The sequence below is a fragment of the Adiantum capillus-veneris genome, chromosome 21, assembly GCF_014529385.1.
Source record: "Adiantum capillus-veneris isolate H3 chromosome 21, ASM1452938v2, whole genome shotgun sequence".
In the NCBI taxonomy this organism is placed as follows: Eukaryota; Viridiplantae; Streptophyta; class Polypodiopsida; order Polypodiales; family Pteridaceae; genus Adiantum; species Adiantum capillus-veneris.
The window spans coordinates 61,633,722-61,658,751 of NC_140951.1; the positions used below are offsets into that span (position 1 = coordinate 61,633,722).

Sequence of the window (25,030 nt, forward strand, 5' to 3'; positions counted from 1 at the left end):
AAATCCTATTCATGTATTTGAGGTATGAGATGACATGGTCTTAGTTTTATTGCTGGCATGCATTGAGGGAGAGACGAGACATGTCTCCTTTGCAGGTGAGCTCCACCATGCTCATGGGAGAGAGCATTTAGCTATGCAAGACATGCCAATAGACTCTGTAGATGTGAAGGTTGAGCAACAGTGCTCTAGTGAGACACATCGGGTGTTGTCAAAGTCTGTGTAGGTAGAGCTAAAGCAGGTATGCTCCCTAGAGGCACATGTAGAGATGACAGACATGGAGTTCTTTGATATGCTCATGCTAGAGGCTAATGAGTCGATATCAGGATGCATGGTTCTGCTTGTGGGTGAGAGGGACGTAGCCATCCCAATGTCGGCGATGACACATCCATATGCGATGAGTACTCTTGATGATGCAGTGCATGCAGATATTGCAAGGGAGGCTAGTACATGCAAACAAAACACACTCCATCAATGCTAGCTTGAGGATATCTCCCATGATCACTCTCAAAAAACCTAATCTATATTTCCACACAAGCAAAAGGTGGCAAAGGCCTATAAGGAGCTACGAGACCATCTCACCATTCTTGGTATTTGGATCTCTATTATCTACTAGGCCATTCTTATGCTATGCACCCATCGTTGCAATAGCTCCAATGACCAACAAAATTATCAATCCGGAGGGATAAGCTACCCTGCTAGGGCATGGAAACACTCACACGGTTAGTGAGCTAATCGTGGCAACACAAATGGTTAAATCTATAAGGTGAGCTTCTCGGCCTATGGAGGAGCTAGGCCGCAATGAAGGGCAATCTCCATATCCACTTCTCTTCACCTCTAATCAACCCAATCACACACACTACGATTGCAAGACACACACAACACTAATCCTATCATGCAACACACTAATCGCAAGCACACACACATAGATCTATCGAGTACCACACTCCAATCAAACCTACATGCACACACAAGCAAAAGAGAGCAATGACACAAGATTAGAGAGGGATTAACCACTAATTAGTTAAGATCTAATTAATCTAAGCATCATAGGCAATCATAAGAAGTAAGAAAGAGGCATAGTGAGAGAGAATGAATCATTGATTAGCGTTAATCAAGTCTCATGAGCAAGGAGAAGCTCAAGGACTCCATAGCCACACACCTCAAGAGCTCTCACCAAAGAGTGCTCTCAACAAATGACTTGAGAACCCTAATTTTTTTTACACACTACCTTATATACCTAGGTTAAAAATATGCAATGTCCGGGCGCCCAAGGCCTTTAGGACTCACCACTTACTTAATCTGTAACCTACGCACAATAAGTGACCTATTCTTTACAGCTTGGAACTCCCATTGAGCCCGTAACACATTAAAATATTACAATGGCTTGAAATAAATCGGGAAGTTACAATACGTGACCATTTTGGAAAAACGTGGAAAATGTGTAACTCCAATCTTTATTGATTCTTTGCATTCATCCTTGATGTGCATCCGTATGTCTTCGGTCTTTAGCAGCTTCTGTTAACTGACGTTGACTTAGTTAACATTCCCCCCTTCCTATTTTAGTGCCCGTTCTCGGGCACTGTCGAAAAGTGTCCGTGAAGGCTGTGGAAGGTTTTTGATTGGTGGTTGATGGGATGATTGTCTTCATTGGTCCAAATATGTCTAATGTGAGAGATGATGTTGCATTTGTCCGTTGTAATATCATAATGATGAGGTTGATGTTTATTTATGAAAAGTATGTACAAGGGAAGTAGAATGATGAGGTTATAAATTAGGGTCTAATACCTTGATGACCAAAGGGAAAAAACCCAGTGGGAAAAAAGTGCCTTTGGGATACGCGCATTATTGGAGTTCTTATTAGCATGGAAAATGTTAATAAAGTACTCAAGAGATTATTTGCTGATAGATATGGAAATAAAAAGGCAGCAAATGTGAGACGGTAGCATGATGGTACATTGGTTTGCCTGTTGTAGTCCACTCAAGGTGCATAGGTGGAAGCAAAAAGAGTGTCTAATGCATATGTCCAATGGTGGGACATCTTATTTATGCATACACAAAAATGAATGGGAAACAATATGTTGTGCAAGAAAGGTTTTGAGGGGTTCTTCAGAAAGATGGTGTAGTTATAAAAGCATATGACACGGCTTTGCAAGCTGGCACCCTTTAAGAATGGTTTTCGTTGACGAGGATACATGCTCTCATCTTACTGTGCACTGTGCGTGAGTGTTGGACTCTACGACACTCCACCAATTGTAAGTTAATAGACTTCGACTCTTATGCTCATCTCATCCAGCATGAGCAACACAACTTAGATATGCTCAACTCTTCCAGCTTGAGCGTAAGCCTAATAACTACGACTCTTAGCACATAGTTTAATATGACTTGAAGATTTGAGACTAATGCTTTGCTCATTTTATGGCTCAGCAGCCCGACTCTGCCTATGCCAAAGAGTGTTTTTTGCACCCTGGCGACTTGACTTTTTACATTCTTGTACTTGCTACAAACATTTCTTCAGGTAAAAGTAAGCTTGAATCCTCAAAAAGAGGATTACTGAAGGACCAAGCTGGCATTGAAGGTTTCTTTTGCCATACCTGTTTTATCATCTTTGAATCTGCATTCATGTTGGTTGGGTCGTCCTTCTTTGACTGTGAAGACTCCATTATCTGTTTGATTCTCCATTTAGGCATGTTGATATGAGTCTTTGATGTTGTTGTAGGCCTTTGTTGATCGTTGACATTTGAGTTTTGACTAGGAGCATTGGAAGACTTATGAATCCAAATCTTTTGAGGACCTTTGTAACTCCTTTGTTGAGCTCTAGGTCTTGTTGAGCTCTTGACATCTTCATGCAGATCTGGTGTAGCTGCAGTTGGCTTGTGGTTGACTGGTAGCCAAATCTTTGTATACCATGTATAGAATCCTTGTCCAAGAAGAACATTCTTTAAGATCCATCTTTGTTCTGTATCCTCTTGTGACTTGTGGTGGACTTTAGCCTCTTTCGATGTTGTTCTGTTGTATACTTGCTTCTTAGGTATCTTAGGATATTGTCGAGGTTGATACCTTATGGGCCTTGTTTCTTGGGAGGGACTTCATATGCCCTAACCTGCGGTTTTGGAACCCATATCTATGTGTTACCTCCATAGCAATCCTGTTCATTTAAGCTCCATTGTGATGCTATCTATCCCATGTGTTTGTCTTTCTGTGTTGACTTCTTGTCTTCAATCCAAACCAAATCATTGACTTTGACTAGATTGCTCTGAACAAACCCTTGCTTGACTTTTCTTCAATTTCTTGAGTACTTTGGCTGAAATATCTTTGCTTTTTTGGGTGTCCGCTTTGAGGTTTCAATTGGGTCAGCAATTGACTTGAAGTTTTGAAAGCCTAACTTGCTTGAAGAAGCTGATCCATGAGGGTTCTTTGATGTAGAGGCATATGATGTCACACCTTCTTTGCTAATCGGTGGAAGTTCCACTTTAGATTTACCTTTGTCTGCAAGATTTTTCTTCGATCCTTGTGGCTTTTGCAACTCTGAATCTGGAAATTTTGGTTCTATTAAATATCTTTGTCCAGCTTTTGCCATGGTCTCATCTTGATCTAACTGTGTCTCTATGGAGGGTAGCTTGACACTTTTTGTTACAATCCGACTTACAACAACTGATTCTGTTGGCAATAAGTGATTGATCTTTGGACTTCCTATTGCTTCTTGACTGTTTGCAACCCCCGTCTTTTTAACTTCTGTCTTTGATGGCATTCTCTGTTCAATAGATTCTGTGGTTACTCTTTGCTTTGTTTCATCTGCACTTGCTATTGCCTGATTTGCTTTAATCTCTTCTAAAGTTCCGATTGATGGAGATGAATCATCTTCAATAAGCTTTTCTTTGGCATCAGTCTCCATTTGAATTGTGCTTGAGGACTTTGTGCTATCGTTCATGGGTGACCAATCTTGGTCTTCCTTCTTTGTTGCCTCTAAAGACTACATCTGCATTGAATTATGCATCTCTAACATCTTCTGGGCCATTGGCATTCCCATTATGATGTCTTCTGGCATATCCTTTGCTGTAATCACATAAAATTGAGCTTTGATGATCTGTGAACTTACTTCAATGGTGGTGGAGATGCTTCCCTAGCATTCTGCTCGTTTGTCTCCTGATATGCTCACAAATTCAGGAGCATCTTCCAGTTATGGTTGGCCACATCTTTTCCAAGTGCGAAGAGACATAAGGTTCTTGTCTAACTGAAAATCTAGCTTTATTCACTTGACAACTTTTCTTCGTTATCACTGGTGATGTTGCACTTGATATTCTCAGGATTTCTTTTTGTATTGATTGATTCTGTTGTGGCAATGTCCTTGAATTGACCTTTTTCTTCAACTTCTTTGCTTTGATCACCTACTTCAATCGATGTTGACTCCATTGGCTGTAATACTGCACTTTTTTGCAATTGTTGAGCATTGTCCTCCTGCATCTGAGTAACCTTTGACCTTAAAAGATCCACTGTACTTTCTGGCAGAATCTGTCTCTTCGGAGGAAATTTTGGTGGTGACCTTTGTATAGCTTTCTTGACTTTAGCTTCTATTGACATTGACTTTTGTGCCACCTGTTCTGGGAGCTTGAGGCTCTGCATCATCTTTAGATAGTCTTTGACTTTAGTCGGGCCATTTGTAGGGGTTTTTACAAGATCACGACCTTGTTTATATTCGTTATCATGTGCATCTTGATATGCATATGTGAGCTTGGTCACATGTAACTGTTTGAACACTATTGGCTTTGTTGGCTTTTGAACCTGACTTGTGGAGATCAGTTGAAACTTTTTTCCTTCATGATCTTCATATAAGCATTTGTCTGCAGACTCTAATGGAATCTGGGTGAATTGGAAACTTCCAACAACCATATGATCTTTCAATGGTTTCTGCTTTGAAGAGGTCTATTGGCTAGAAGCTCTGGGCTTCTAACTGTTGTAGCATTTCTTGGTATTAGAGCTAAGCTTGATGGATTTACAGCTCCCCCCTTCCTAGGGTGATCACTATAGCCTGCTTCATTGTAAGAGTTAAATTTTTTTTGGCTTTGATTTAGTCTCACCTTTTGGGATTGTGAAGGTACACTTTGGACAGCACTGTTGACATTTGGCATCTGCAAACCTTCTACATAGTTTCCTATGTATCTTTGTGAAACATGACAAATTATTCCCCAAGTCAAGCTATAGATAGCATTATCTTTGCCCTGATATTGTCTATCCCATGGGTCTCCTATGATATGAGATTCTACGGTTTCAGGACCCAAGGTATCGTAGATGCTAGACTCTCGTCTATATCTACGACTGTTTCAATCAAAGTATATGTTTGTTTGGTCACAACATCGAAGCTTGATTTTTGATGGAGGAGAGTTTGACTCTGAACAAATTTCTGGGTTCACCTTGGTGATATCCTTCAGCTCTAGAGAGGATGGGCTATAATAGATTCTTTCCTCTGAAATGAACCATCCTTCTAATCTATCACTAGACCCTTTTTGGTCTACATAGTGTGCATATGAATTATGTGTACCATACAAAGCTAACATCATTCTGTTTGATGTGTCCCTTAGACTCGTGAATGATTGCACACTTGTGTCAGTGGATGCAAAATCATTTGCAAACCTAACAGTCTTTTCACCCTTTGGTGATATCTCGACACCTTTACTAAATTCATGCAAGAATTTGTTGTTCAAAGAATCAATTTTAAGCTTTTCAGGTGCCTGTGCATCCTTATGCTGATTTTGAATTTGCAGTGTTTTTACTGGTGCTTTTAATGGTAATGCAAAATCATCTGATTGCACTAAAAGTGACGGGTTTGATGCACTTACATCGAGATTCGCATTTCCAATTTGCTATGTACCTTGCTTGGTGGTTGATGTGTCCTTGTTGTCTGGGTTTCTTGGACAATCTTCATGAAAATGTCCACCTTTTCGTCCACAATCTGAGCAATACGCCATGACAAGTGGTACTTCATCTGGCTCTATCATGTCAAGATCTTGCTGCGAAGCTTCTGCTTCTATGCTTGCCAAGTTGTCGGCTTCTTCTTTTAGAACACTAAGCATCAAGCTATAGATTGCTCCATCTTGACCTTTGTACCGTCTTTGGCTCGGTTCTCCAATTAGATTTGCTTCTATTGGTTGATTTGTTGGATCTTGCAATTCTGGCTCGCGACTATAGATTTGACCATTGTAATCCATGTACAATGACCCTGATTGCGTATGCACTAAATGAATGCCGTGCTGGCTTGTGCAGATTTCTGGATAAGCACTTGGGTTGATCTTTTGCACTTCTATCTGCACTTCACCTTTGAGCTTGCAATACCTGGCTCCACTGAAGTCTGTGAACATCTGGGAGTTCTTTGAATCTGGCTTTACTCTGATCAATAGGATCTTGGCTCCTATGCTGCTTTTGCTACCCATAAGATACCTATGACCTTCTGTATCTGTGTACAAAAATTTATCCCCATTGTAGCCATATAGCTGCAAAATTTGCTCTGTTGCAGTTGTTCATGTGTTGCCACTGCTACTAGCATGCTCTGTTGTACGTGAACTCTCAGCTCGATTTAAGTCCATGTTGGCTCAATCTGTAAAAACTATCTCCTAGCAGACTTTTGTATTGATTAGCAGAATTTTTGCTGCTTGTACTAGCCTAATCTGCAATCGTATGCAAGTTGTGTCCGTGTTCATCCGATTAGAAGCTCAATTTGCAATGCAATTGCTGGCACTTGCCAATTTCGGTTTGCACAATGACTTTTAGTCCCTGGCGTTCGTTGTCTGAACTCTGGGAACAATGTCCAGATCTGTGCTAGAACTGTGATGACCTCGGCTTGAATGATCACCAAAACTGTTTTCGCACTTCTCGATTTTTTTTTCTAGTGAGTTTTTGTTGTTTCTCCCTTTTTCGTAGTTTGCTCGCTGTGAGATTTCCCCGGTGTTTCTATATTTTCTTTTTTTGTGTTTTTCTGGCACTTTCTGGCACTTCCGAGGAGTTAAGTATGGAGCCTGATTTATCCTTGTAATTTTCTGTGGTAAAAGCGCACATTTGTAAGGCCCCCATTATGAGGAGAAGCCATCGTGCGTGAAGGAAAATCACTCACCGGAAACCAAAATTTTCACGGACAAGAATCAGGGGCAACTTTAAAGGCCTCGGGGGCCTCTGCCCCCGAGACTTTTTTTTCGTTGGAATATTCTTTTTCGCCGGAATATTATGGCCGGACGGCGGCCAGAAAGTGGTCGGAAAACAACCGGTCGGTTGGCCGGTGGCCGGTGGTCGGAAGTCAATGACCGGTGGCCGGTGGCCGAATTCAAAAGCGGACTTGTCTTCTCAAGGGCGGCCACACATGGGCGGTTGGAGGGTCCGATTTGGACTTATTCGCATAAGGGCGGCTACACATGGCTGTCTCTCATAAGAGAGGGCAACCCTTTTGGCCTATAAAAGGAGGCCATTTCTACACACATTTCATAGTGTGAAGTTGATGCAACAAGGTGAGTGTGAAGTGGTGAGAGTGAAGCAAGGCGGGAGCTCCATTAAGGGTATAATCCCTTTGTAAACTACTTCTTCTTTTGAAGTACTAAAGCCATTGAGTGGCTGCTTTCCCGTGGACGTAGCCCACATTGGGTGAACCACGTATATCGTGTGTACTCTCTCTCTCTCTCTCTACTCTATAATCTCGTGTATATAAATCTGTCTCTCTCCATTAAGTAATCTACTCAATTATCTATTTAGCTACGTCTTATTTCCTAACATCCACTTCTCTAATCAACCCAATCACACACACTACGATTGCAAGACGCACACAACACTAATCCTATCATGCAACACACTAATCGCAAGCACACACACATAGATCTGTCGAGCACCACACTCTAATCAACCTACATGCACACACAAGCAAAAGAGCGCAATCACACAAGATTAGAGAGGGATTAACCACTAATTAGTTAAGATCTTGTTAATCTAAGCATCATAGGCAATCATAAGAAGTAAGAGAGAGACATAGTGAGAGAGAATGAATCATTGATTAGTGTTAATCAAGTCTCATGATCCATAGCCACACACCTCAAGATCTCTCACCAAAGAGTGCTCTCAACAAATCACTTGAGAACCGTAATTTCTTTTACACACTGCCTTATATACCTAAGTTAAAAATATGCAATGTCTAGGCGCCCAAGGCCTTTAGGGCTCACCACTTACTGAATCTGCAACCTAGGCACAATAGTGATCTATTCTTTACAACTTGGAACTCCCATTGAGCCCGTAACACATTAAATATTACAATGGCTTGAAATAAATCGGGAATTTACAATACGTGACCATTTTGGGAAAACGTGGAAAATGTGTAACTCCAATCTTTACTGCTTCTTTGCATTCATCCTTGATGTGCATCCGTACGTCTTTGGTCTTTAGCAGCTTCTGTTAACTGACGTTGACTCAGTTAACAACTTCCTCTCCTTGTTGTTCATGTGAGTAAACTATTGTAAATCATCCTGCTAAACTAATTCGGTTATTTTCACGCAAATTTTGTTCTCTTTGCCAACCACGGCTCAAGATAGCACACCTTTTAAAGTGTTATTTTGCCTTCTACAACTCCATACAATTGATGTAGTGGTCCTACCTCAATGTGATACTTCTTTCTTTTAATTACTTGCCTCACAAAAGAGAAATCGAGCTTGGTTCCCACATTTTTATGTTTTGTGGCCTAGTTGATCTATGGTGTTAAGTTCAGATAGTAGGGTTTTTTTTCACGCTAAGTTTTCTCCAATTTAGTTTCAACAAGGTTATGGATCATTTTTTCATTTGTGTTCAAGAAATTTCTTTTTCCTGTTTATTTTTATGTTTTAATTCAATTGTTGCTTAGTTTAGGCATCCAGTTCCACACTGGATGAAAATACTTTGTGTTTAATTATTTTTATAGATTAGTTGAGTTCCAAGCCTTTGTAGTACTAAAGTAGATGACGGAAAAGCATGTAATAGGTTTTCAAAGTGAGCCGAGGAATTAATGCTTGCCTTTTTCTCTATACATCCTCTCACTATGCTTCATCATTAGTGTTTTTTGATTCTAAGCTTGTTGACATGGAAAAGTTGTTGATGAGCCATTTTCAATCTATCTTACTGTGTCACAATTGGGGGATCTAAGTTTCTCTTGAAAGAGGATTGGGAGAATAATTGTGTTGATGACCTTAACCATATTCATTTACCCAGATTAGGAACCATAGATAATTCCTACACATTTCTTAATGGTTATCCTTGCACACTGTTGTACTTACAATTGCAAACTACTCGTGTTTTTATTTGAGATGATCGACAACACTATACATACTTCAATATTCCAACCTACACAAATATGGTGTATCAAATAGGTAGTTTATGTTTTGGTTTTATGCCTTGCCTAGTCCATTGGTCACCTACACACAGATTCATTGATTCAGGCAGTGTGTAAAGTTCATCGTGGTCTAGATCCGCCAATTTAGGCAACACCGCTTAAAAGTGCAGATTCGTCGACTTAGGCACAAACAACAAATTAACTATTCAGTGTAGATGTGTTGATTCAGGTAGCACAAGTGTAGATTTACCAATTTAGGTAGCATGACCAATTGGTGTTGATTTGACCATTTAGGCAACACCGATTATAAAATCATGCTGCAATGGTCGGCCACCACTGCACCTAGTATGATTTTGTTAATCGGGGTATATAATGAAACTAAATTGAATTTGGACTTGGAATTGGATTTGATTTTACTTCTGATGATTTGTTGTCGATAATGTTTATGGAACTGGACTTGGGATCTATGGCAATTGATTATTGAACGATGAATGTGACCAATGATATCTTGATACATCAGGATATGACTATATTGCTTATTTTTGTGGTATGATACACTAGAATATATAGCATGTGGATGATGGCAGTCATAAGAAAATTTATTTGTATAACTAAATGAATTTTCATTTTGATACATGATAGTTCTGACATATAATTTTAACCATTATTTTTGCCAAGCGTGAGTTGCAAATTGATAACATGTTAACTAAGGGCAGTTGCTTTCCTAACGGAGAGGTATGTAATGAAATGGCTAAACATTTATTTATTATAGTTGATAGGTGGTAAAAGCATAAGCGATCTATGGAAAATGCAAAAGGATAGCATGTTTATTGATATTGTATTACTAAAGAGCTCTTTATGAGCTATGGTCACTTTATGTCAAGGCGGATAGTTTGTAATCATTTTGAGCATTCAAAAAACCTATAAGTAAATACTTGGAAGAGAAAAATGCTCACTCTTGCACGAGGAGAGATTGCACCCACTCTCCCATGTTCCTCTTCTTTGTTCTCACCTCTCCTCTCCTCTCTCAGTGCCTGTGTAGCACTTCACTGTAGGAGGTGCATCTATACGTGCTTTCTTGCTCTCTTTCCTTCTCTATCTCTCTCAAAGCATGCATTGTTCTTGATTGTGTGTATGTGCGAATTGCCAGGTATGCAAATCTATTGATTTATTGCTTTTAGCATGTGTTTTTTGTATTTTGCAAACACATTGCGCTTCCATTTGTTGCATTGAGGATGTTTGTCTCAAGAAGTCATTGTTACAATAAAGGCACTATGCCTCTACATGTGGTTGGACGTTTGGTGTCCGACCTCCCACTGACTCTACTAACTTTCGAGGGAGCACACCTACCAACAACAACCGAAAACACACGCACACAAGCAGAGAAGAGAAGAGGGCACAAGAAATAGACACTAAAGATCATCAATGATAGCTTCTCTTCACAAAATGACCATATACACTTGCTCCAAGCTGGCACACACATCGACGAGCTCAACACACGAATTGACATCCCTACCGGCTCTGCGCACACATCATAGCTTCAACAGCTTCTTCCTCGGAGACACACAATGGCCTATCTGCTCGTTGGTCTTTGGTAGACCATCTCCTTTTTGGACCCTCAATGAGATGTATGTTACCATATACATGTGGTAGTGATGTGTGTGAACACAGTTAGGACCGCCCCGACATTTTTTCCCTCACTAGGAGGTTTTTTTTCTCACGCACATTGTATATACGCCCGTCATTCTAGGGCTATCTATCTTTCCATTGCGCACCAAGCAATGCACTCTCTGTTGTGTGCCTAGAGGTACCGATGTAAGGTGATGGGAATTGACCCCAAGAGATCTTCAAGAGCATCTCAACCTGCATAGGGAAAACTCCCATGATACCTGCATCTCAACTTGAAAATAATCTCATGATACCTCGTAGTAGCATGCCATGTGGCTAGGAGTCCTTTTTGGAGCTTTTGAAGATTTAGCCCATGACAAAAATGCAACATGGGCATGATAGTGTAGTCTACAATGTAGGTGTTGTAGTGATTTGCACCTCAGCATGGACCAAGAATAACAAAATGCATCCCATAAGAGAGCAACATTAGGGACGAAATAGCAGATTAGTGTACATGAACGCGCATGGTGGCCGTGGCACAACGACACCACCACCAGACGCCGTTTTCAACTGGCCAACTGGTCACAAGTGTTAGCACCCACTACAGATGCCATTGTCAGCTAGCGAAATGGTAACCAATAGGTAGAGACCACGTGCCGACGGGTAGAGAAAGCCCACCAAATCACGGCTACCCAGAAAATGCCATGCAACTACAATGACCATTGGTAGCCAATGAATTTGCACGGCCTTCACTCCACACGCTCGTGAGCGGCGACCCATCGATACTGCTAGTGGAAGCAGAGGGCACCCATGCATGCAACACCAGTATCTCTTTGTCACTTTCTTTATTCTCTGCTTTGTCTAACGCATATGAACCCCCTACACACACACGCATGCGCGCACGCAAGCGCACACACACACACACACACACACACACACACACACACACACACACACACACACACATACTTATCTAGTTGACAATTCCTTGACTAACCCTTGACTGACTTCTTCCCTCTTTGGTAATCTTGATCTCGCTATCTGGTTCACACACACACACACACACACACACACACACACACACACACTTAAACAGGTAAATCCTTCAAAATTTGCCCCACACTACATAAAAATATCTTCTAGGCTGATGATTTGCTCAACTGCTTGGCAATATACCTTTTTTATTATTTGGCCTTATCTCAAGATTAAGGAGATTCCTTTTGTCTATCTCTTTGTACTTTTTTTGTGCTCATGCCTTGGAGCTATCTTTTTATCTTCTCGTCCGCAAGATACAATCCATCGTAATTCAGCTGGATTTTCCATATGAGCTCCTCGGATGATCGGGTGCATACTAGGATACTCCCCAGGTGTTCTCACAATCTCTGACTATTGCAAGACGAAAGGTTTTTTTTTCTTAAAATTGTCTTTGAAAGTCAAGGTCCAAAACATAATCAAAGGGTTACATTTTTAATGGATTGCCAATTCCAAGTGGCTGTAGCTGTGTCCCATGTGATAACATGTATAATAGAGGAGAACATAGGTTCACCATACATGCACCTAACTTGAAGTGGGTGTATCATTGAACTTGCAGCACATGAGCAAAGTATAGAGCAGGGGATAGATAAGAATAAACCCAAGCTTCAATAAAAATAGGCAACTAAGGATGTGGGGTTACTTGGATCCCTCTGGCCTTTTGTCTCATACTTCGTTGTGGTCCATCTTCTACTAGCTCGGCCCATCTTCTGCTCATCTTTTCTTCGCCAGCCTCATCCACTTGTACATTGCGAGGGTATGGTTTCTAGGCAACCCTTCAAGTTTTAGCTTGTTCGATAGTCCCTCTGGGATGCACACTGTTCTTCAGCCGTACTGGCTTCAACCTCACAATACTAGCTGAGCCCTGCATTTGCTACTCCATGGAGCAACTTGCACACTGGAGCCCCCCTCATGCAACCATTGCCATACCTTTGTGAGAAAAAACTTTTCGAGCGCTCTGGCTTGTATCAGATCTCAAGGGAAATTCGACAACCCCCCCCCCCCCCCCCCCCCTCACACTCACACACACACACACACACACACACACACACACACACACACACACACACACACACACACACACACACACACACACACACACACGAGACTAACGCCTAGGCTTCATCACACATAACACATTCAGATCCCTCACATTCAGCTATACACAGTCAGACATGCATACATAGGTCTTGACTCAGACAAACCTATATGCAAGGTGGACATGATGGTGAAGAAAGCAAGTAAACACAACCAACGAATGGCGGCACTGAATGAACTCAGTTTCATCAACACTCGGATTTGCCTTGGATGAAAGAGTGCAAGCATGATCATCAAGGAATTCTGTCCTTGCTCAGGCTCATTCACCTAAGGAATCACTGATCTTATTGGAGTATCATGATGGTCTTCGACATGAAACTCACACAGGTTTCCATGGAGATGCTCTCATCAGGTAGGTGTTTTCACCTACTTAGAATGGCTGTGATAATCTGTTACTTTGATCATTTTTTAACCAAACAATCGTTTAGGTTGCATACTAATAAAAAGCCAAAACATACATTAAATGCACTCTTTAAGATAATTATGGTCTTTTGATACCTATCAATGAACACCTTATGGACTAATACATTCCTAAATGGTACTTTTTCTCCTAAAACAATCAAGTTAGACTCAATTAAGTATGTTTTTGGGATTCATGAAGGTTGTGTTAGCCATTTTTTTTAAATTGAGTATATAAAATAGGAGCATCAAAACACAGGATATAAGTTGGCCTCAGGTATGAGGATATGCTGGGCTGCAAAGTAATTGATTATGTCTTGCAAATAGTTTTTATGGCTTGACCTTAATCCTCTTGTGAGGGTCTCTCCATGAGATGGCATAAATGTTTTTTTTTTTGGAAATGTTATCCGATTTACAAGGGAGATGTTGTCGAAATTTTGCAAATCTAAGTAACATATAAACTAAGTGTGTCAACTACTAAGACAAAGGTCTAGCTAACATATGAGTAGATGATTGCTGGAAAGTATGTTTTAGGAGACTTCTCATATTTGGGTCTACCTGACAAGCTCATACTTTTGAATAATTCATTTGTCACATTACTATTGTTGGAGAAGTTTCTACTTCATGAATAAGCTTAGATAATGATCTATTCATCAAAGGAATCCTTGGGTGTGTGTGTTTGTCTTTGTGTCATTGCATGGTGCACAGAATGATTCTTCTTGACATATAATGAATATTGGTATATGGAATACCTACTTGTTTTATTATTGAAGCATGAAACCAAATTAGTTATGTGACAAAAAGGTTTTTGCTTAACTTCAATGAATGGTAATAGTATTGAGGTTTTATTTCTTTTTTTGACACAACTAAGTTTGAGACTTGAAGTAGTTATGCTCTATGCCATGGAAGCCTCAAACCTCCTGTGGAGAGTCTCAGTTAGAGACGGCATATACGGTTATTTTTTGAAAAATTGGCTAAAGTACAAACAAGACTCTGTCCGATTTTTTTTCAGTTACTAATGTTTGTATAAAACTTGGTAGTAGACACTAGCATCTTTTCTTTTAGGAAAACTTAACACAAACATGATCCTGCAAACAGAGTTTGATTTACTTGAAAATTCAACTAAATGGTCTATCCTTAGGGTAAGCTATAAACTAGGTCTACAGGTGTGACATGGATAACAACTGGATCCAATGTCGACACCTGCAACACACACAAACATAGCCAGTTCTAACTGAATGTTTTTGTATGGATGTAGGTGACAGCTGGATCCTTCTCCATGTAGAGGTAGTGGAAGCTCACCCCAAAGGATGGACACGCAGAGATACAACACTAAGATATCAATTTGTAATGATCAAAGATCAAATTTCTGATCTAAATGAATGTATTATCCATTAGATATAGAATTTTGTATTGGTGTATATGAAATGTTAATTGAGTTATATGACATCTTGTTTTAAAATATTGTTATTTAATATATTATTTAATACAATTGTCTAAGTATGGTTCAATTATGAGGGGATTTTCATACTTAAAAACTCTCTCTCTCTCTCTCTCTCTCTCTCTCTCTCTCTCTCTCTGTGTGTTTGACCCTACAACCGTCTTTCTCTCTCGTCCCGTTACTTAGCACGCATGCCATACATAATTCTCTCTCTCTCTCTCTCTCTCTCTCTCTCTCTCTCTCTCTCTCTCTCTCTCTCTCTCTCGATGTTGTGTCCAAATGTGCACATGTCTGCAATCACCCATGGTGGGCTACTTACCACACCTACATGCGACCTAATGTAGCACTACCAACCCCATGCAACATTGCCCATTATCTCATGTCAATGGAAGGCTTCCGCTCAATGGTTGCTTTGTGATATGGATATTAAAGTTATGGAGCCTTGCCTTGGGGGTGCTACAAAGAGGGCGAATGGGAGCGCCATGTGCAGTACGACGCTAGGCTGAAGAAGGTCGCCATTTGCAAGGTTGGCCTCCCAAGGGAGAGGTGGTTGTGTGAGCAGCGTTCGAGAGTGGAGCTGAAAATGGAAAAGGTGGTCGTTTGCTAAGGTGCTGAGTAGGGGCGTGAGCAGGTCAAGAGGAGTTAAGCAAGAAGAAGGAGAACAAGGGTGCCGTTTAGGGATGCCTAGCACGACAAATCATAGGAGGGACGAAAGCAGCACATGGGGGAGAATGAGCTGCTGCTAAGGGCTTGAATAGAAGCAGTTAGGGGGCGATAGGGCTAGGTGGGGAGAGTTGAGACAAGTACTCAACGCTACAAGTGGTGTGAGGTGGGGGGACCATGCAATGTTAAGGAGCACAAGAGGAGGGTGCTACCAGGTGGAGCTACAAATCAGGGCCGACATTGGGAGTGGAAGAAGTGGGTTCAACCTAGCACATATGCAGAAGGCTGGTAGGGGCTACAAGTAGAGCGAGCAACAAATGAGAACCAAGAAAGTGTGCTACCTATAGGAGTTTGATAGTGTAAGACAAGACAAAACAACGTACAAATTTTTCCATGACCTACAATAACGAGAGGTATGTTATGAAATTGATATTTTACTATTTATTATAGCTGATAGGTGGAAAAGGCTTGACCGATCTAGGTCTATGTGAACGGATATATATATATATATATATATATATATATATATATATATATATATATATAGTATGTACATTCTATTATTCAAGTGCTCTTTTATGAGCTTTGGTCATTTATGATAGTCCGGCCAGTTTGTACTCAATTTGACCATTCAAGAAACTATAAATCAAATACGTGCAAGAGGGAAATGGTTACTCTTGCACGGGGGGAGATTGCACCCAGTGCTAGTGTCTTCTTCTCTCCTCTCCTCCCTCCTCTCTCACTGTGCCGGCGTAGCACTCCACTCTAGGAGGTGCGCCTGCATGTTCTCGCTTACTCTCTCTCGCTCTCTATGTGCATGCATACAACTTCTATTCCGTGCTCTTGGATGTGCTAGGTATGCGTATTTATCGTTTTATGGTTTGTAGTGTACTATTTGTACTATTCTTGGTATTTGCAGGGCTCTACGCGCTCCCGTTTGTAGCAACTAAAAGCTTCTAGCTCTTCAGGAGAGAGTTTATATTTACCTTTGTAAACTCCCTTCTCCTTGCACCGATTGTTGTTGGAATTGCCTTGGGAAGAGTTTTGGGCATTTTTTTTCCCCTTTGCATCATTTCACTCTTTGTCCTCCATGGGCTTGGCATTCCTTTTAGCCCCTTGTTGGAAATTGATGCGTGAAGCAACCATAGTGTGGTGGATTACTTTGGTGATAGAACTAGTCCGTTGGGAGTTGACATACTTGGTTATTTCTTCAGGTAATCCCGCACATAATTTTTGCTTTTAATTGGCGAAGTCTATCTTTTTGAAAGATGGTAGCCTTGAGATGTAAATCCCAAAACTTGTCCACATATTTGTGGATAGACTCGTGGGAAAGCAGCTTCAAACTCTGCCATTCGGTAAACACTTTGTCCTTTGCATTGCTTGCAAGGAATTGCTTCATGATGGAAACTCGTAGAGTTTTCCATGTCTTTGGGGCTTTGCTGTTGCCACGAAGGCTAGCCCACCATTGACGAGTATATTTCTGAAAGTTCACAGTAGCTACATGGCGTAGCTTGGAGGACTCTATGAATCCCTCGTCTCCAAATACCATGTCAAATTGCTGGATGAAGGCCAATACTTTGTTGGTAGCACCAAAGGCGCCATCATAGGTGAGAAAAGAGATATTGTATTCCTTCCTCTTTGAATTTCTTGAGCTTTTGGGGCCTTTGCCATGCAGGGTAAGATTTGCGATATCCTCTCCTCTTGTATTCTCTAGGAGAATATCCGCTCCTTTCGTTGAAAGAGGAGGAAGGTGAAGAAGAAGGAGAAGAGGGTGACCTCTTTCTTGCCTTTTTCTTCCTTTGTTTCCTCTCTTCCCTTTCAAAGTGACGATGAGAAGGACTATGGGTTGATCGTTTCCTCTTGGGAGGAGTTGGCGACCATTTAGACTGCCATCTTCGTGGAGCCAGATCTTCAAAGGAACTTAGGGATTTGCTTCTTTCTTGTTCTTTGGATTCCTCCTATCTTATGGGAGAGAGTCTTCTTTTGGGAGTCTCATCAAGAGGCCTACTAAGCTCTCTCTCTTCTTGGAGAGAAAGGGAAATCCCATAAGCACAAAGTTGTTGAGTAACTTCAGCTTGCGAAGCAGGGTTGCCCTTAGCTTGCTGCAACCTAGTAACAAGATAATTAACAAACATGGGGGCATCACCATTAGTACCTTTACGTGCAAAATCAAAGTTATCAATGTTCATTCTACTCTCTTGGTTATTGTCAGCCATGCAATCAAACTTATGTACGAATTAATTTGTGCTTTAGTACCCTCAAAAACCTTAGTCGCTACTCTTATTTACCTTTAAAAATTACTTCTCAAGCAGCCACATCGTGGTTTAGACACTGTTGATTGCAAAGACTAGTGAAGAGGGTCTAACATTGCTCGGTTGATTATGGTTCATGTGGAGCTTGCTAGTAGCTCAATAATGGTTAAAGCCAAAGGCAAGCCTTGAGAGACTCCATTATTAATACTATAGTTTCCAACGATGTACCTCAAACTAAGTCCTTTTAAACCAAGATAATAGATCCTTGTCCCACTTACCCTATTGCAATGAACAAGTCCAACCTTTCATGGACAACTTAAGAACCTCTCTTCTTAAGCAAGAAAAGAGAAACCAATAGCTCTAATACCAATGTAATGGAAATGGCCTATGAACTTTGAAAATAGAGGAATTAAGAGAATTAGAGTGAGTATTTTCATGAGACTACTTTGAGAACATAGAGGGTGAACTTAAATAGCAATGGCAACATAACCATAATACTTAATTAACTTGGCATGAAACAATACTTTTGCAAGAGAGAGTTAGAGAACTTGACAATAATTGAGGGTGGATTTATGTGGAGCCGGTCCCCCCTCCAATAGGCTTTTGTATCATAGATTCTCCCATCAAGAGAGACTTGGTACAATACAATCTTTTTGTTCCTTGTTGTGACCTAGGTGATGCAATGAAGATGGAAAGTTTCATGCATCACGAGCATAACATAATCTTGTAAAACCATTAACCATCCCCGACCTCATTCCCAAGGCCTCAAACACCTTCAAAGGCGGAGAGAGCTAGCGGGGAATGAGGATAGGGAAGAGGAAGAAGAAGCAATATACGAAAAGAGGTAGTTACTCACTTATCATCACTCTTCTTGCATAGCATAGCATAACATAATAATAATGATGATGAAGAAGCTGTCAAGCTTAAGCATTGAAACATGACTCTTGGTTGGATTTGCATTCCATAGCCAAGAGTGTTGGTGTAGGCTCTCAACTTCTCAGTAAGGTTGGAGAAGGAGATGGAGCTCTTGCACTTTGCATCTCACACAGTGAGAGAGAGAGAGAGAGAGAGAGAGAGAGAGAGAGAGAGAGAGTACCCCAGCTTCCTTAGTCGCCCCCCCCTTGTAGCTCATGATGGAAGTTGATTGGACCCCTTCAAGCCTATACAATCACATGCAGAGTGCATATCAAGCAACCATTCTAGCCTTGGAGCAAGTGTCCCCCTTTCCCCTTTGAGAGAGAGGACTTGATAAATGCATACACAATTAATTTAATTAGCTAAATGATCATTGGACCCCTTGAGAGGCCAGCCAATCGGCTTTATGCATCCATGAGGGCAACATGGATTGAAATTTGACAAGTGTCCTTGTTGCTTCTTTAGACCAAGCTTGCCTTGTGTGAGGGTATATGTGCTCTCTCATGCTCCTACAATGAGGGCTTGGCCCCCCTTGAGTAGGGATCATGTTTGACTTTTGGGACTCCTCAAGCCCCTCAAGCACCTTAGTCATGGAGCACCTTAGCACCTTAGTCATTAAGCACTCAAGCTTGGACCGGGTTCCCACCTCAAGCAGAGCCCTAGCTTGCCTAAGGTCAAAGGACTTTTTAACACTAACCTTTGGAGGTCTTTAATGAATCTAGACCTAAGGTCTTTAAGCTCCATTAGCTAGCCTTGCTCTTTGACAAACTATCTCTCATTTGGACCCTTTTAACCTTGGCCCTGTGTTGAGATAGATCTATAAGGACATATCTATATTCTATCCCTTGTTCCCGTTTATTCTCCCACGTTGAATGACCAGTTTAAAATGAAAAAATCATTTGGGTTGGTTAGCTATTAGATTTTATGACATTCACCATGTACAATTGTGTCTTGATCGACCTAATAAGATCGAAACCCAACTCGTGGTAGGTATTGATCATGGCCATTTCCGACTACATCTAGCTCTAAAAAACTTGCCTACTAGGAGCCATCCTGGAGTAAAAATTCAAATCCAAAGCTCCAAAATAGAGGGAAATATCCATGTCGACTTCTTGAAGTGTAACAAATGGTTGGCCCTACCAAACATCTTTGCGTTACAAGCCAGAGGCCTTTCTTGAACTTGCCATACTACTAGGCAACCTTGCTTACATGCATCAGCTCTGTGATTGAGAAACTGATAAAAAAATTGAAAGAAGTTACCTTGCTCACGTTAGACATATGTTGAGAAGCGTCATAAAAAAATGCTTTGATCTTGTCAATCTTATTGATCTTAGAGCCCATATGGCCCGATTCGAGGGTAAATTGCCTTTCAACAATGATATATGGAGCCTTGCTCCTTAAAGCTGATACCTTTGCTTGAGAGTCTAGATTCTTGCTTTTACCTTGCTTTTCCATGAAATATTGTGTATGTCAAAGCTTTGAACCTTTAAGGACTTCTTGCTGAACTTGCCCTTGCAACCCTCTCATGTTGCAAAAATCAGCAGATGAGAGCGAGTTGCTACTGATTTTTTTAAAAATTTTGGTGGGATTGGCCCCTTGGTGACCTTTTGGGCACCATGGGGGGTGCCCCACCCCTAAAATAAGTGAAAAGATGCTGTCAAGGAAGAAACACTACCCAGTGTGGTGAGAAAACATTCATTTGTCGAGTAATTGAAAGATTAAAATATAGGAAGATAGATTGCTAGATATTCAGTTTGAAGGCAATGAAGCACTTAAAGAGGCTAGAATCCCCTAACACACATGAATTTCTTTAAATGGCTCTGATGCCATACATATTGTTGGCAATTACAAGAGTTTACTCTTGAACTTGATGTGAAGTTGAGAGCTCCTCTTATGAGGTGGAAGAAGCACATAGAGCGGCTATATAGAAATTAGAGGTTGGTTTAGCATCCACCTTGCAAGCCTATTGCACATGCCATATCGAGAAGGCCTTTAGCAAGTGGAAAAGTCAAATGTGAGCCACGAATAAGCCATAGGAACAACCACACATGGCATGCGTAGCACGCTATCTTCTTTTTATGTAAGCTACGAATGAAATGATGTTATCATAATGTAGACTTTTTATGTAAGCTACGAATGAAATGATGTTATCATAATGTAGACTTTTTCTACTTCTTTCTCAAGGTGATCTGCAGACCATGTAGACAGTGAAGAAGTGCATAGAGAACTGGTTGCTCCACCTAGAACATCCATCTGAGGCATGGATGAATTGAAGAGGGAGGAGACTGGACTTTACCTAAAGGAGTGGATCAAAAAACTTCGGAAAAGAGCTTTGTAGTGAAGTAATCCGTGGTGGTTAGATTATCCCAATGGAGTGTTTCTAGCAAAAGAAGCCCTCGAGTATAATGGTAAGTAAACACACTTAGAGATAGTTTTCTTTATAATTTTGAGTCAAATTTTTCACTACACAAAAAAAAACCTTTCAATGCCCGTGGATTGCGGCTTCTAGAAAAGATTCACCTCTAGCAAAAAAGCAATGGAGTGAGGATAACTAGGAAGGAAAACGATCTAGTGGAAAGCGCAAAAAGAAGGCAAGACATGAACAATATAGGGATAGCAATGAGGATAAAATGGTGGGCCATGGAGGAGGCAATGAAGATAGTATCCACCACAACACACACTCACAATCATACACTCATGATGATGGAAGAGCAAAGTCTTAGGGTGAGGAGGGTGGTAACCATACAATATCGCATGCGAGTGTCCAAGAGAGATCTCAATCATATGGTTTGGAGTTAGAGCATAGTGCCCATCACCAGTCTGAGCGCACGTTTGTAGTCCATTGTCACATAATAACATTAAGGACATGTTTAGGTTAGGTAAATGCATAATATTTTTCAACACAATATCTAACTCTTTGACAAATTAGTAAATATGATTGAGAGATAATTACATGGTTGCTTTTCAACCATTTTTAGGCTCCTTGAATTCCACTGGACAAATGGATCCTATTGCTCCCATTGGAGGGGTGCGATTGGTTTGGGCATATTTCCAAAATGGGAGAGAGAATCTTCTTTGGAATCTGCTCACTCAATTCCAAAAAAGTGCTCGCCAAAAATTATTCCCCTCCTCCCCCCCACCAAGTAGAGGGCAAATCGCCATTGTAAATTAAGCGTGTTGGCAAGATTGTGTCATGGATGCTTGAGAGTCAGTCGCTGCCTGCATCATCGCTAGAAGAATCTAGAAGGATCTAGAAGATTCTAGAAGTTTCTAGAAACATGGAGAAGATTTCAAAAGAATCTAGAAGTCTCTAGAAAGCTCTAGAAAGTTGAAGAAGGATCTAGAAGGTTCTAGAAGAACTAGAAGGATCAAGAAGGTTCTAGAAGATTCTAACCTCCTCAAGTAACCTCCTCAAGCACTAGTATAAATAGGGGTCTTGGACCGCAAGCCTCTCAGTCTTGCCAACACCAATTGTGAGCCTCCTATGAGGAAATCCCTCTTCTAGTTCTTATGTTCAAGTCTTGTCCTTGCAATCAAGCCTTGTTTTGTACTCAAGTCATGTAATCCAAGTCTTGCATCTAGCTCTCTTAATAAAGTATTAAGTCTTGTAATCAATATTAAGCTTATCACCAAATCCAAGTTCCTGTACATTGTGAGTGCCTCCTCTTGATCTCTTCTAGCTATATACGCGCTCATAACAGTTTGGCAAGACTACCATCTCTTAATCTTCTCAAGCCATCATGGAGCCGACGATGGAAGGTCTCATCAACGCATTGCAAAGCATTCAAGCTCAGCTACAAGAACTTCGTGAGAGTAACACTCAACTTCAAGCAGGGCAACCCCTAATCTTGGGACCAGCGTTGCAATATCTTCAACTTCAAATTCAAGAGCGTCAAGAGACAAGCACACATCAAGCACAAGCTGCAAGATCCAGCTATTCTCAACAACATAAGAAGGAGCCGAAGGTCAGCATGCCTGAAAAATTTGATGGGACTAGATCAAAGTTTAGAAGTTTTCTCCAACAAGTGCGTTTCTTCATTCGAATGCAACGAGAGCATTATCTAGATGATGCCTCTCAAGTAGGCCTTATTGGGACCCTCCTCTCAGGTACGGCTCTCTGTTGGTTTGCTCCCTTACTTGAAAAAGAATCTCCTCTCCTTCATGACTTTGAAGCTTTTGTGCGGGAGTTCTCTGCAACCTTTGGGAATATTGATAGAGCAAGGGTTGTTGAAACCAAACTTAGAAATGTTCGCCAAGGATCAAGATCTGCATCCATCTATGCATCCGAATTTCAAAGCTCACTTGTGATCTGACTTGGCATGAGGAATATTTCATTAGCCAATTTTCGTGGGGATTAAAGGATGACGTAAAAGATCTTTTATTGACTATGCCAAAGGTTCACACACTAAGCGAGTTCATCCAGTGGCTTTTCATTCCCGCAAGTTCTCAGCTGCAGAATTCGATTATGAAATCCATGACAAAGAGCTCTTAGCAATCATCGACTCATTTGACACTTGGTGTCACCTACTTGAAGGAGCTCCTCATAAGATCACTGTCTATATAGATCATAAGAATTTGGAATACTTCATGACATCCCGCGTCTTGAATCGTCGCCAAGCCAGGTGGAGTGGGATCCTATCAAGGTTTGATTTTCTTTTCTCTTATAGACCTGGCCGTCAACAAGCTAATCCAGATGCCTTATCAAGAAGATCCTACCTTGCACCTAGAGAAGGCGATGCAACATTTGATCAACAAGAGTCAGTGATTTTGAAACCTGAGCAGCTTAAGCTAAACACCACCATGAGCCAAGCTCCTGAAGATTCTACTTTGCTTTCTAAGGTGAAGATGCAAATTGCCAAAGACCCACCTGCTCAGAATATTAGACAACAAATACAAGGACACGAGGTTAATGAGGACTTTCAAGAAATTGAAGGACTAATTTACTATAAGGTTCTTCTCTATATTCTGCCAGGACCAACACGCTTGGAGGTACTTCAGCAACGGCATGATCTTCCATCAATAGGGCATTTCGGGGTTAATAAGACAATTGAGTTTCTCTCCCGTGACTTTTGGTGGCCTCAAATGTGGAAGTTTGTCAAGGAGTATGTAGGCACTTGTGACACTTGCAATAGATCAAAGGCCCCTCGTCATCATCCTCATGGGTTACTCCACCCCTTGCCCATTCCAACCAAACCATGGTCATCCATCTCCATGGATTTCATTGTAGAGCTACCCTTGTCACAAGGATTTGACTCCATTTTAGTAGTCGTGGATCGGTTTACAAAAATGGCACACTTCATTCCAACCACTAAAACCATCATCAACGAAGGTACGACCAAACTCTTTCTATAGCATATCTATCATTATCACGGATTACCGGATGACATAGTTTCTGATTGAGGCCCACAATTCATTTCTAGCTTTTGGAAAAGCTTATTCAAGCTACTCGAAGTACATATCAACCTCTCCTCATCCAATCGCCCACAAAGTGATGGACAAACAGAGAGAGTAAATCAAGTTTTGGAACAGTATCTCCACTGTACTGTCAATTATCACCAGGATAATTGGGTCGAGCTCCTATCGCTAGCAAAATTCTCCTATAATAACAGTTCTCATGCCTTCACCCGTCACACTCCATTCTTTGCTAATTATGGTCAACATCCCAAACAGGATATCCACAGACACTATCAAATCAAGAATCCAGCTGCTATTCATCTTACACAACAATTATTTGCAATTCACAAAGAACTTACGATTCATATCAAAGAAGCTCAATCCAAGTATAAGGAAAGTGTAGATCTCCATCGCATGCAGCATCCAAAATACAAAGAAGGGGATAAAGTGTGGCTCCTCCGACGTGATCTGCGTTCATCTCGTCCTTGTCATAAGCTTGATTATCCAAGGCTTGGCCTGTTTAAAATTATCCGTCAAGTCAATCCAGTCACCTATCGACTCCGATTGCCCTCATCCATGAAAATCCATCCGGTCTTTCATGTCTCAGTCCTAGAACCTTGTCACACATCTAAGATCTTAGGAAGAGCCCTACAACCACCTCCTCTAGTTGAGATTCAAGGACATGACGAATATGAGGTCGAGAAAGTCCTAGATTCTCGAGTTTCGCGTGGCAGGCTACAGTACTTGGTGCATTGGAAAGGCTATGATGTTAGTGAATGAACCTGGGAACCAACACATAATTTACAACATGCATCTCTCAAAGTCCAAGAGTTCCATCAACAACATCCATGGAAACCCAACTCAAGGAACACCACAGCTCTTCGTGGAACTCATTGCTAA

General features: G+C 41.0%; 1 pseudogene; it reads left to right on the plus strand.

Annotated features, from left to right (window-relative positions):
• Nucleotides 1-80: 80 nt before the first annotated feature.
• Nucleotides 81-25,030, plus strand: LOC147431041 (uncharacterized; annotated as a pseudogene).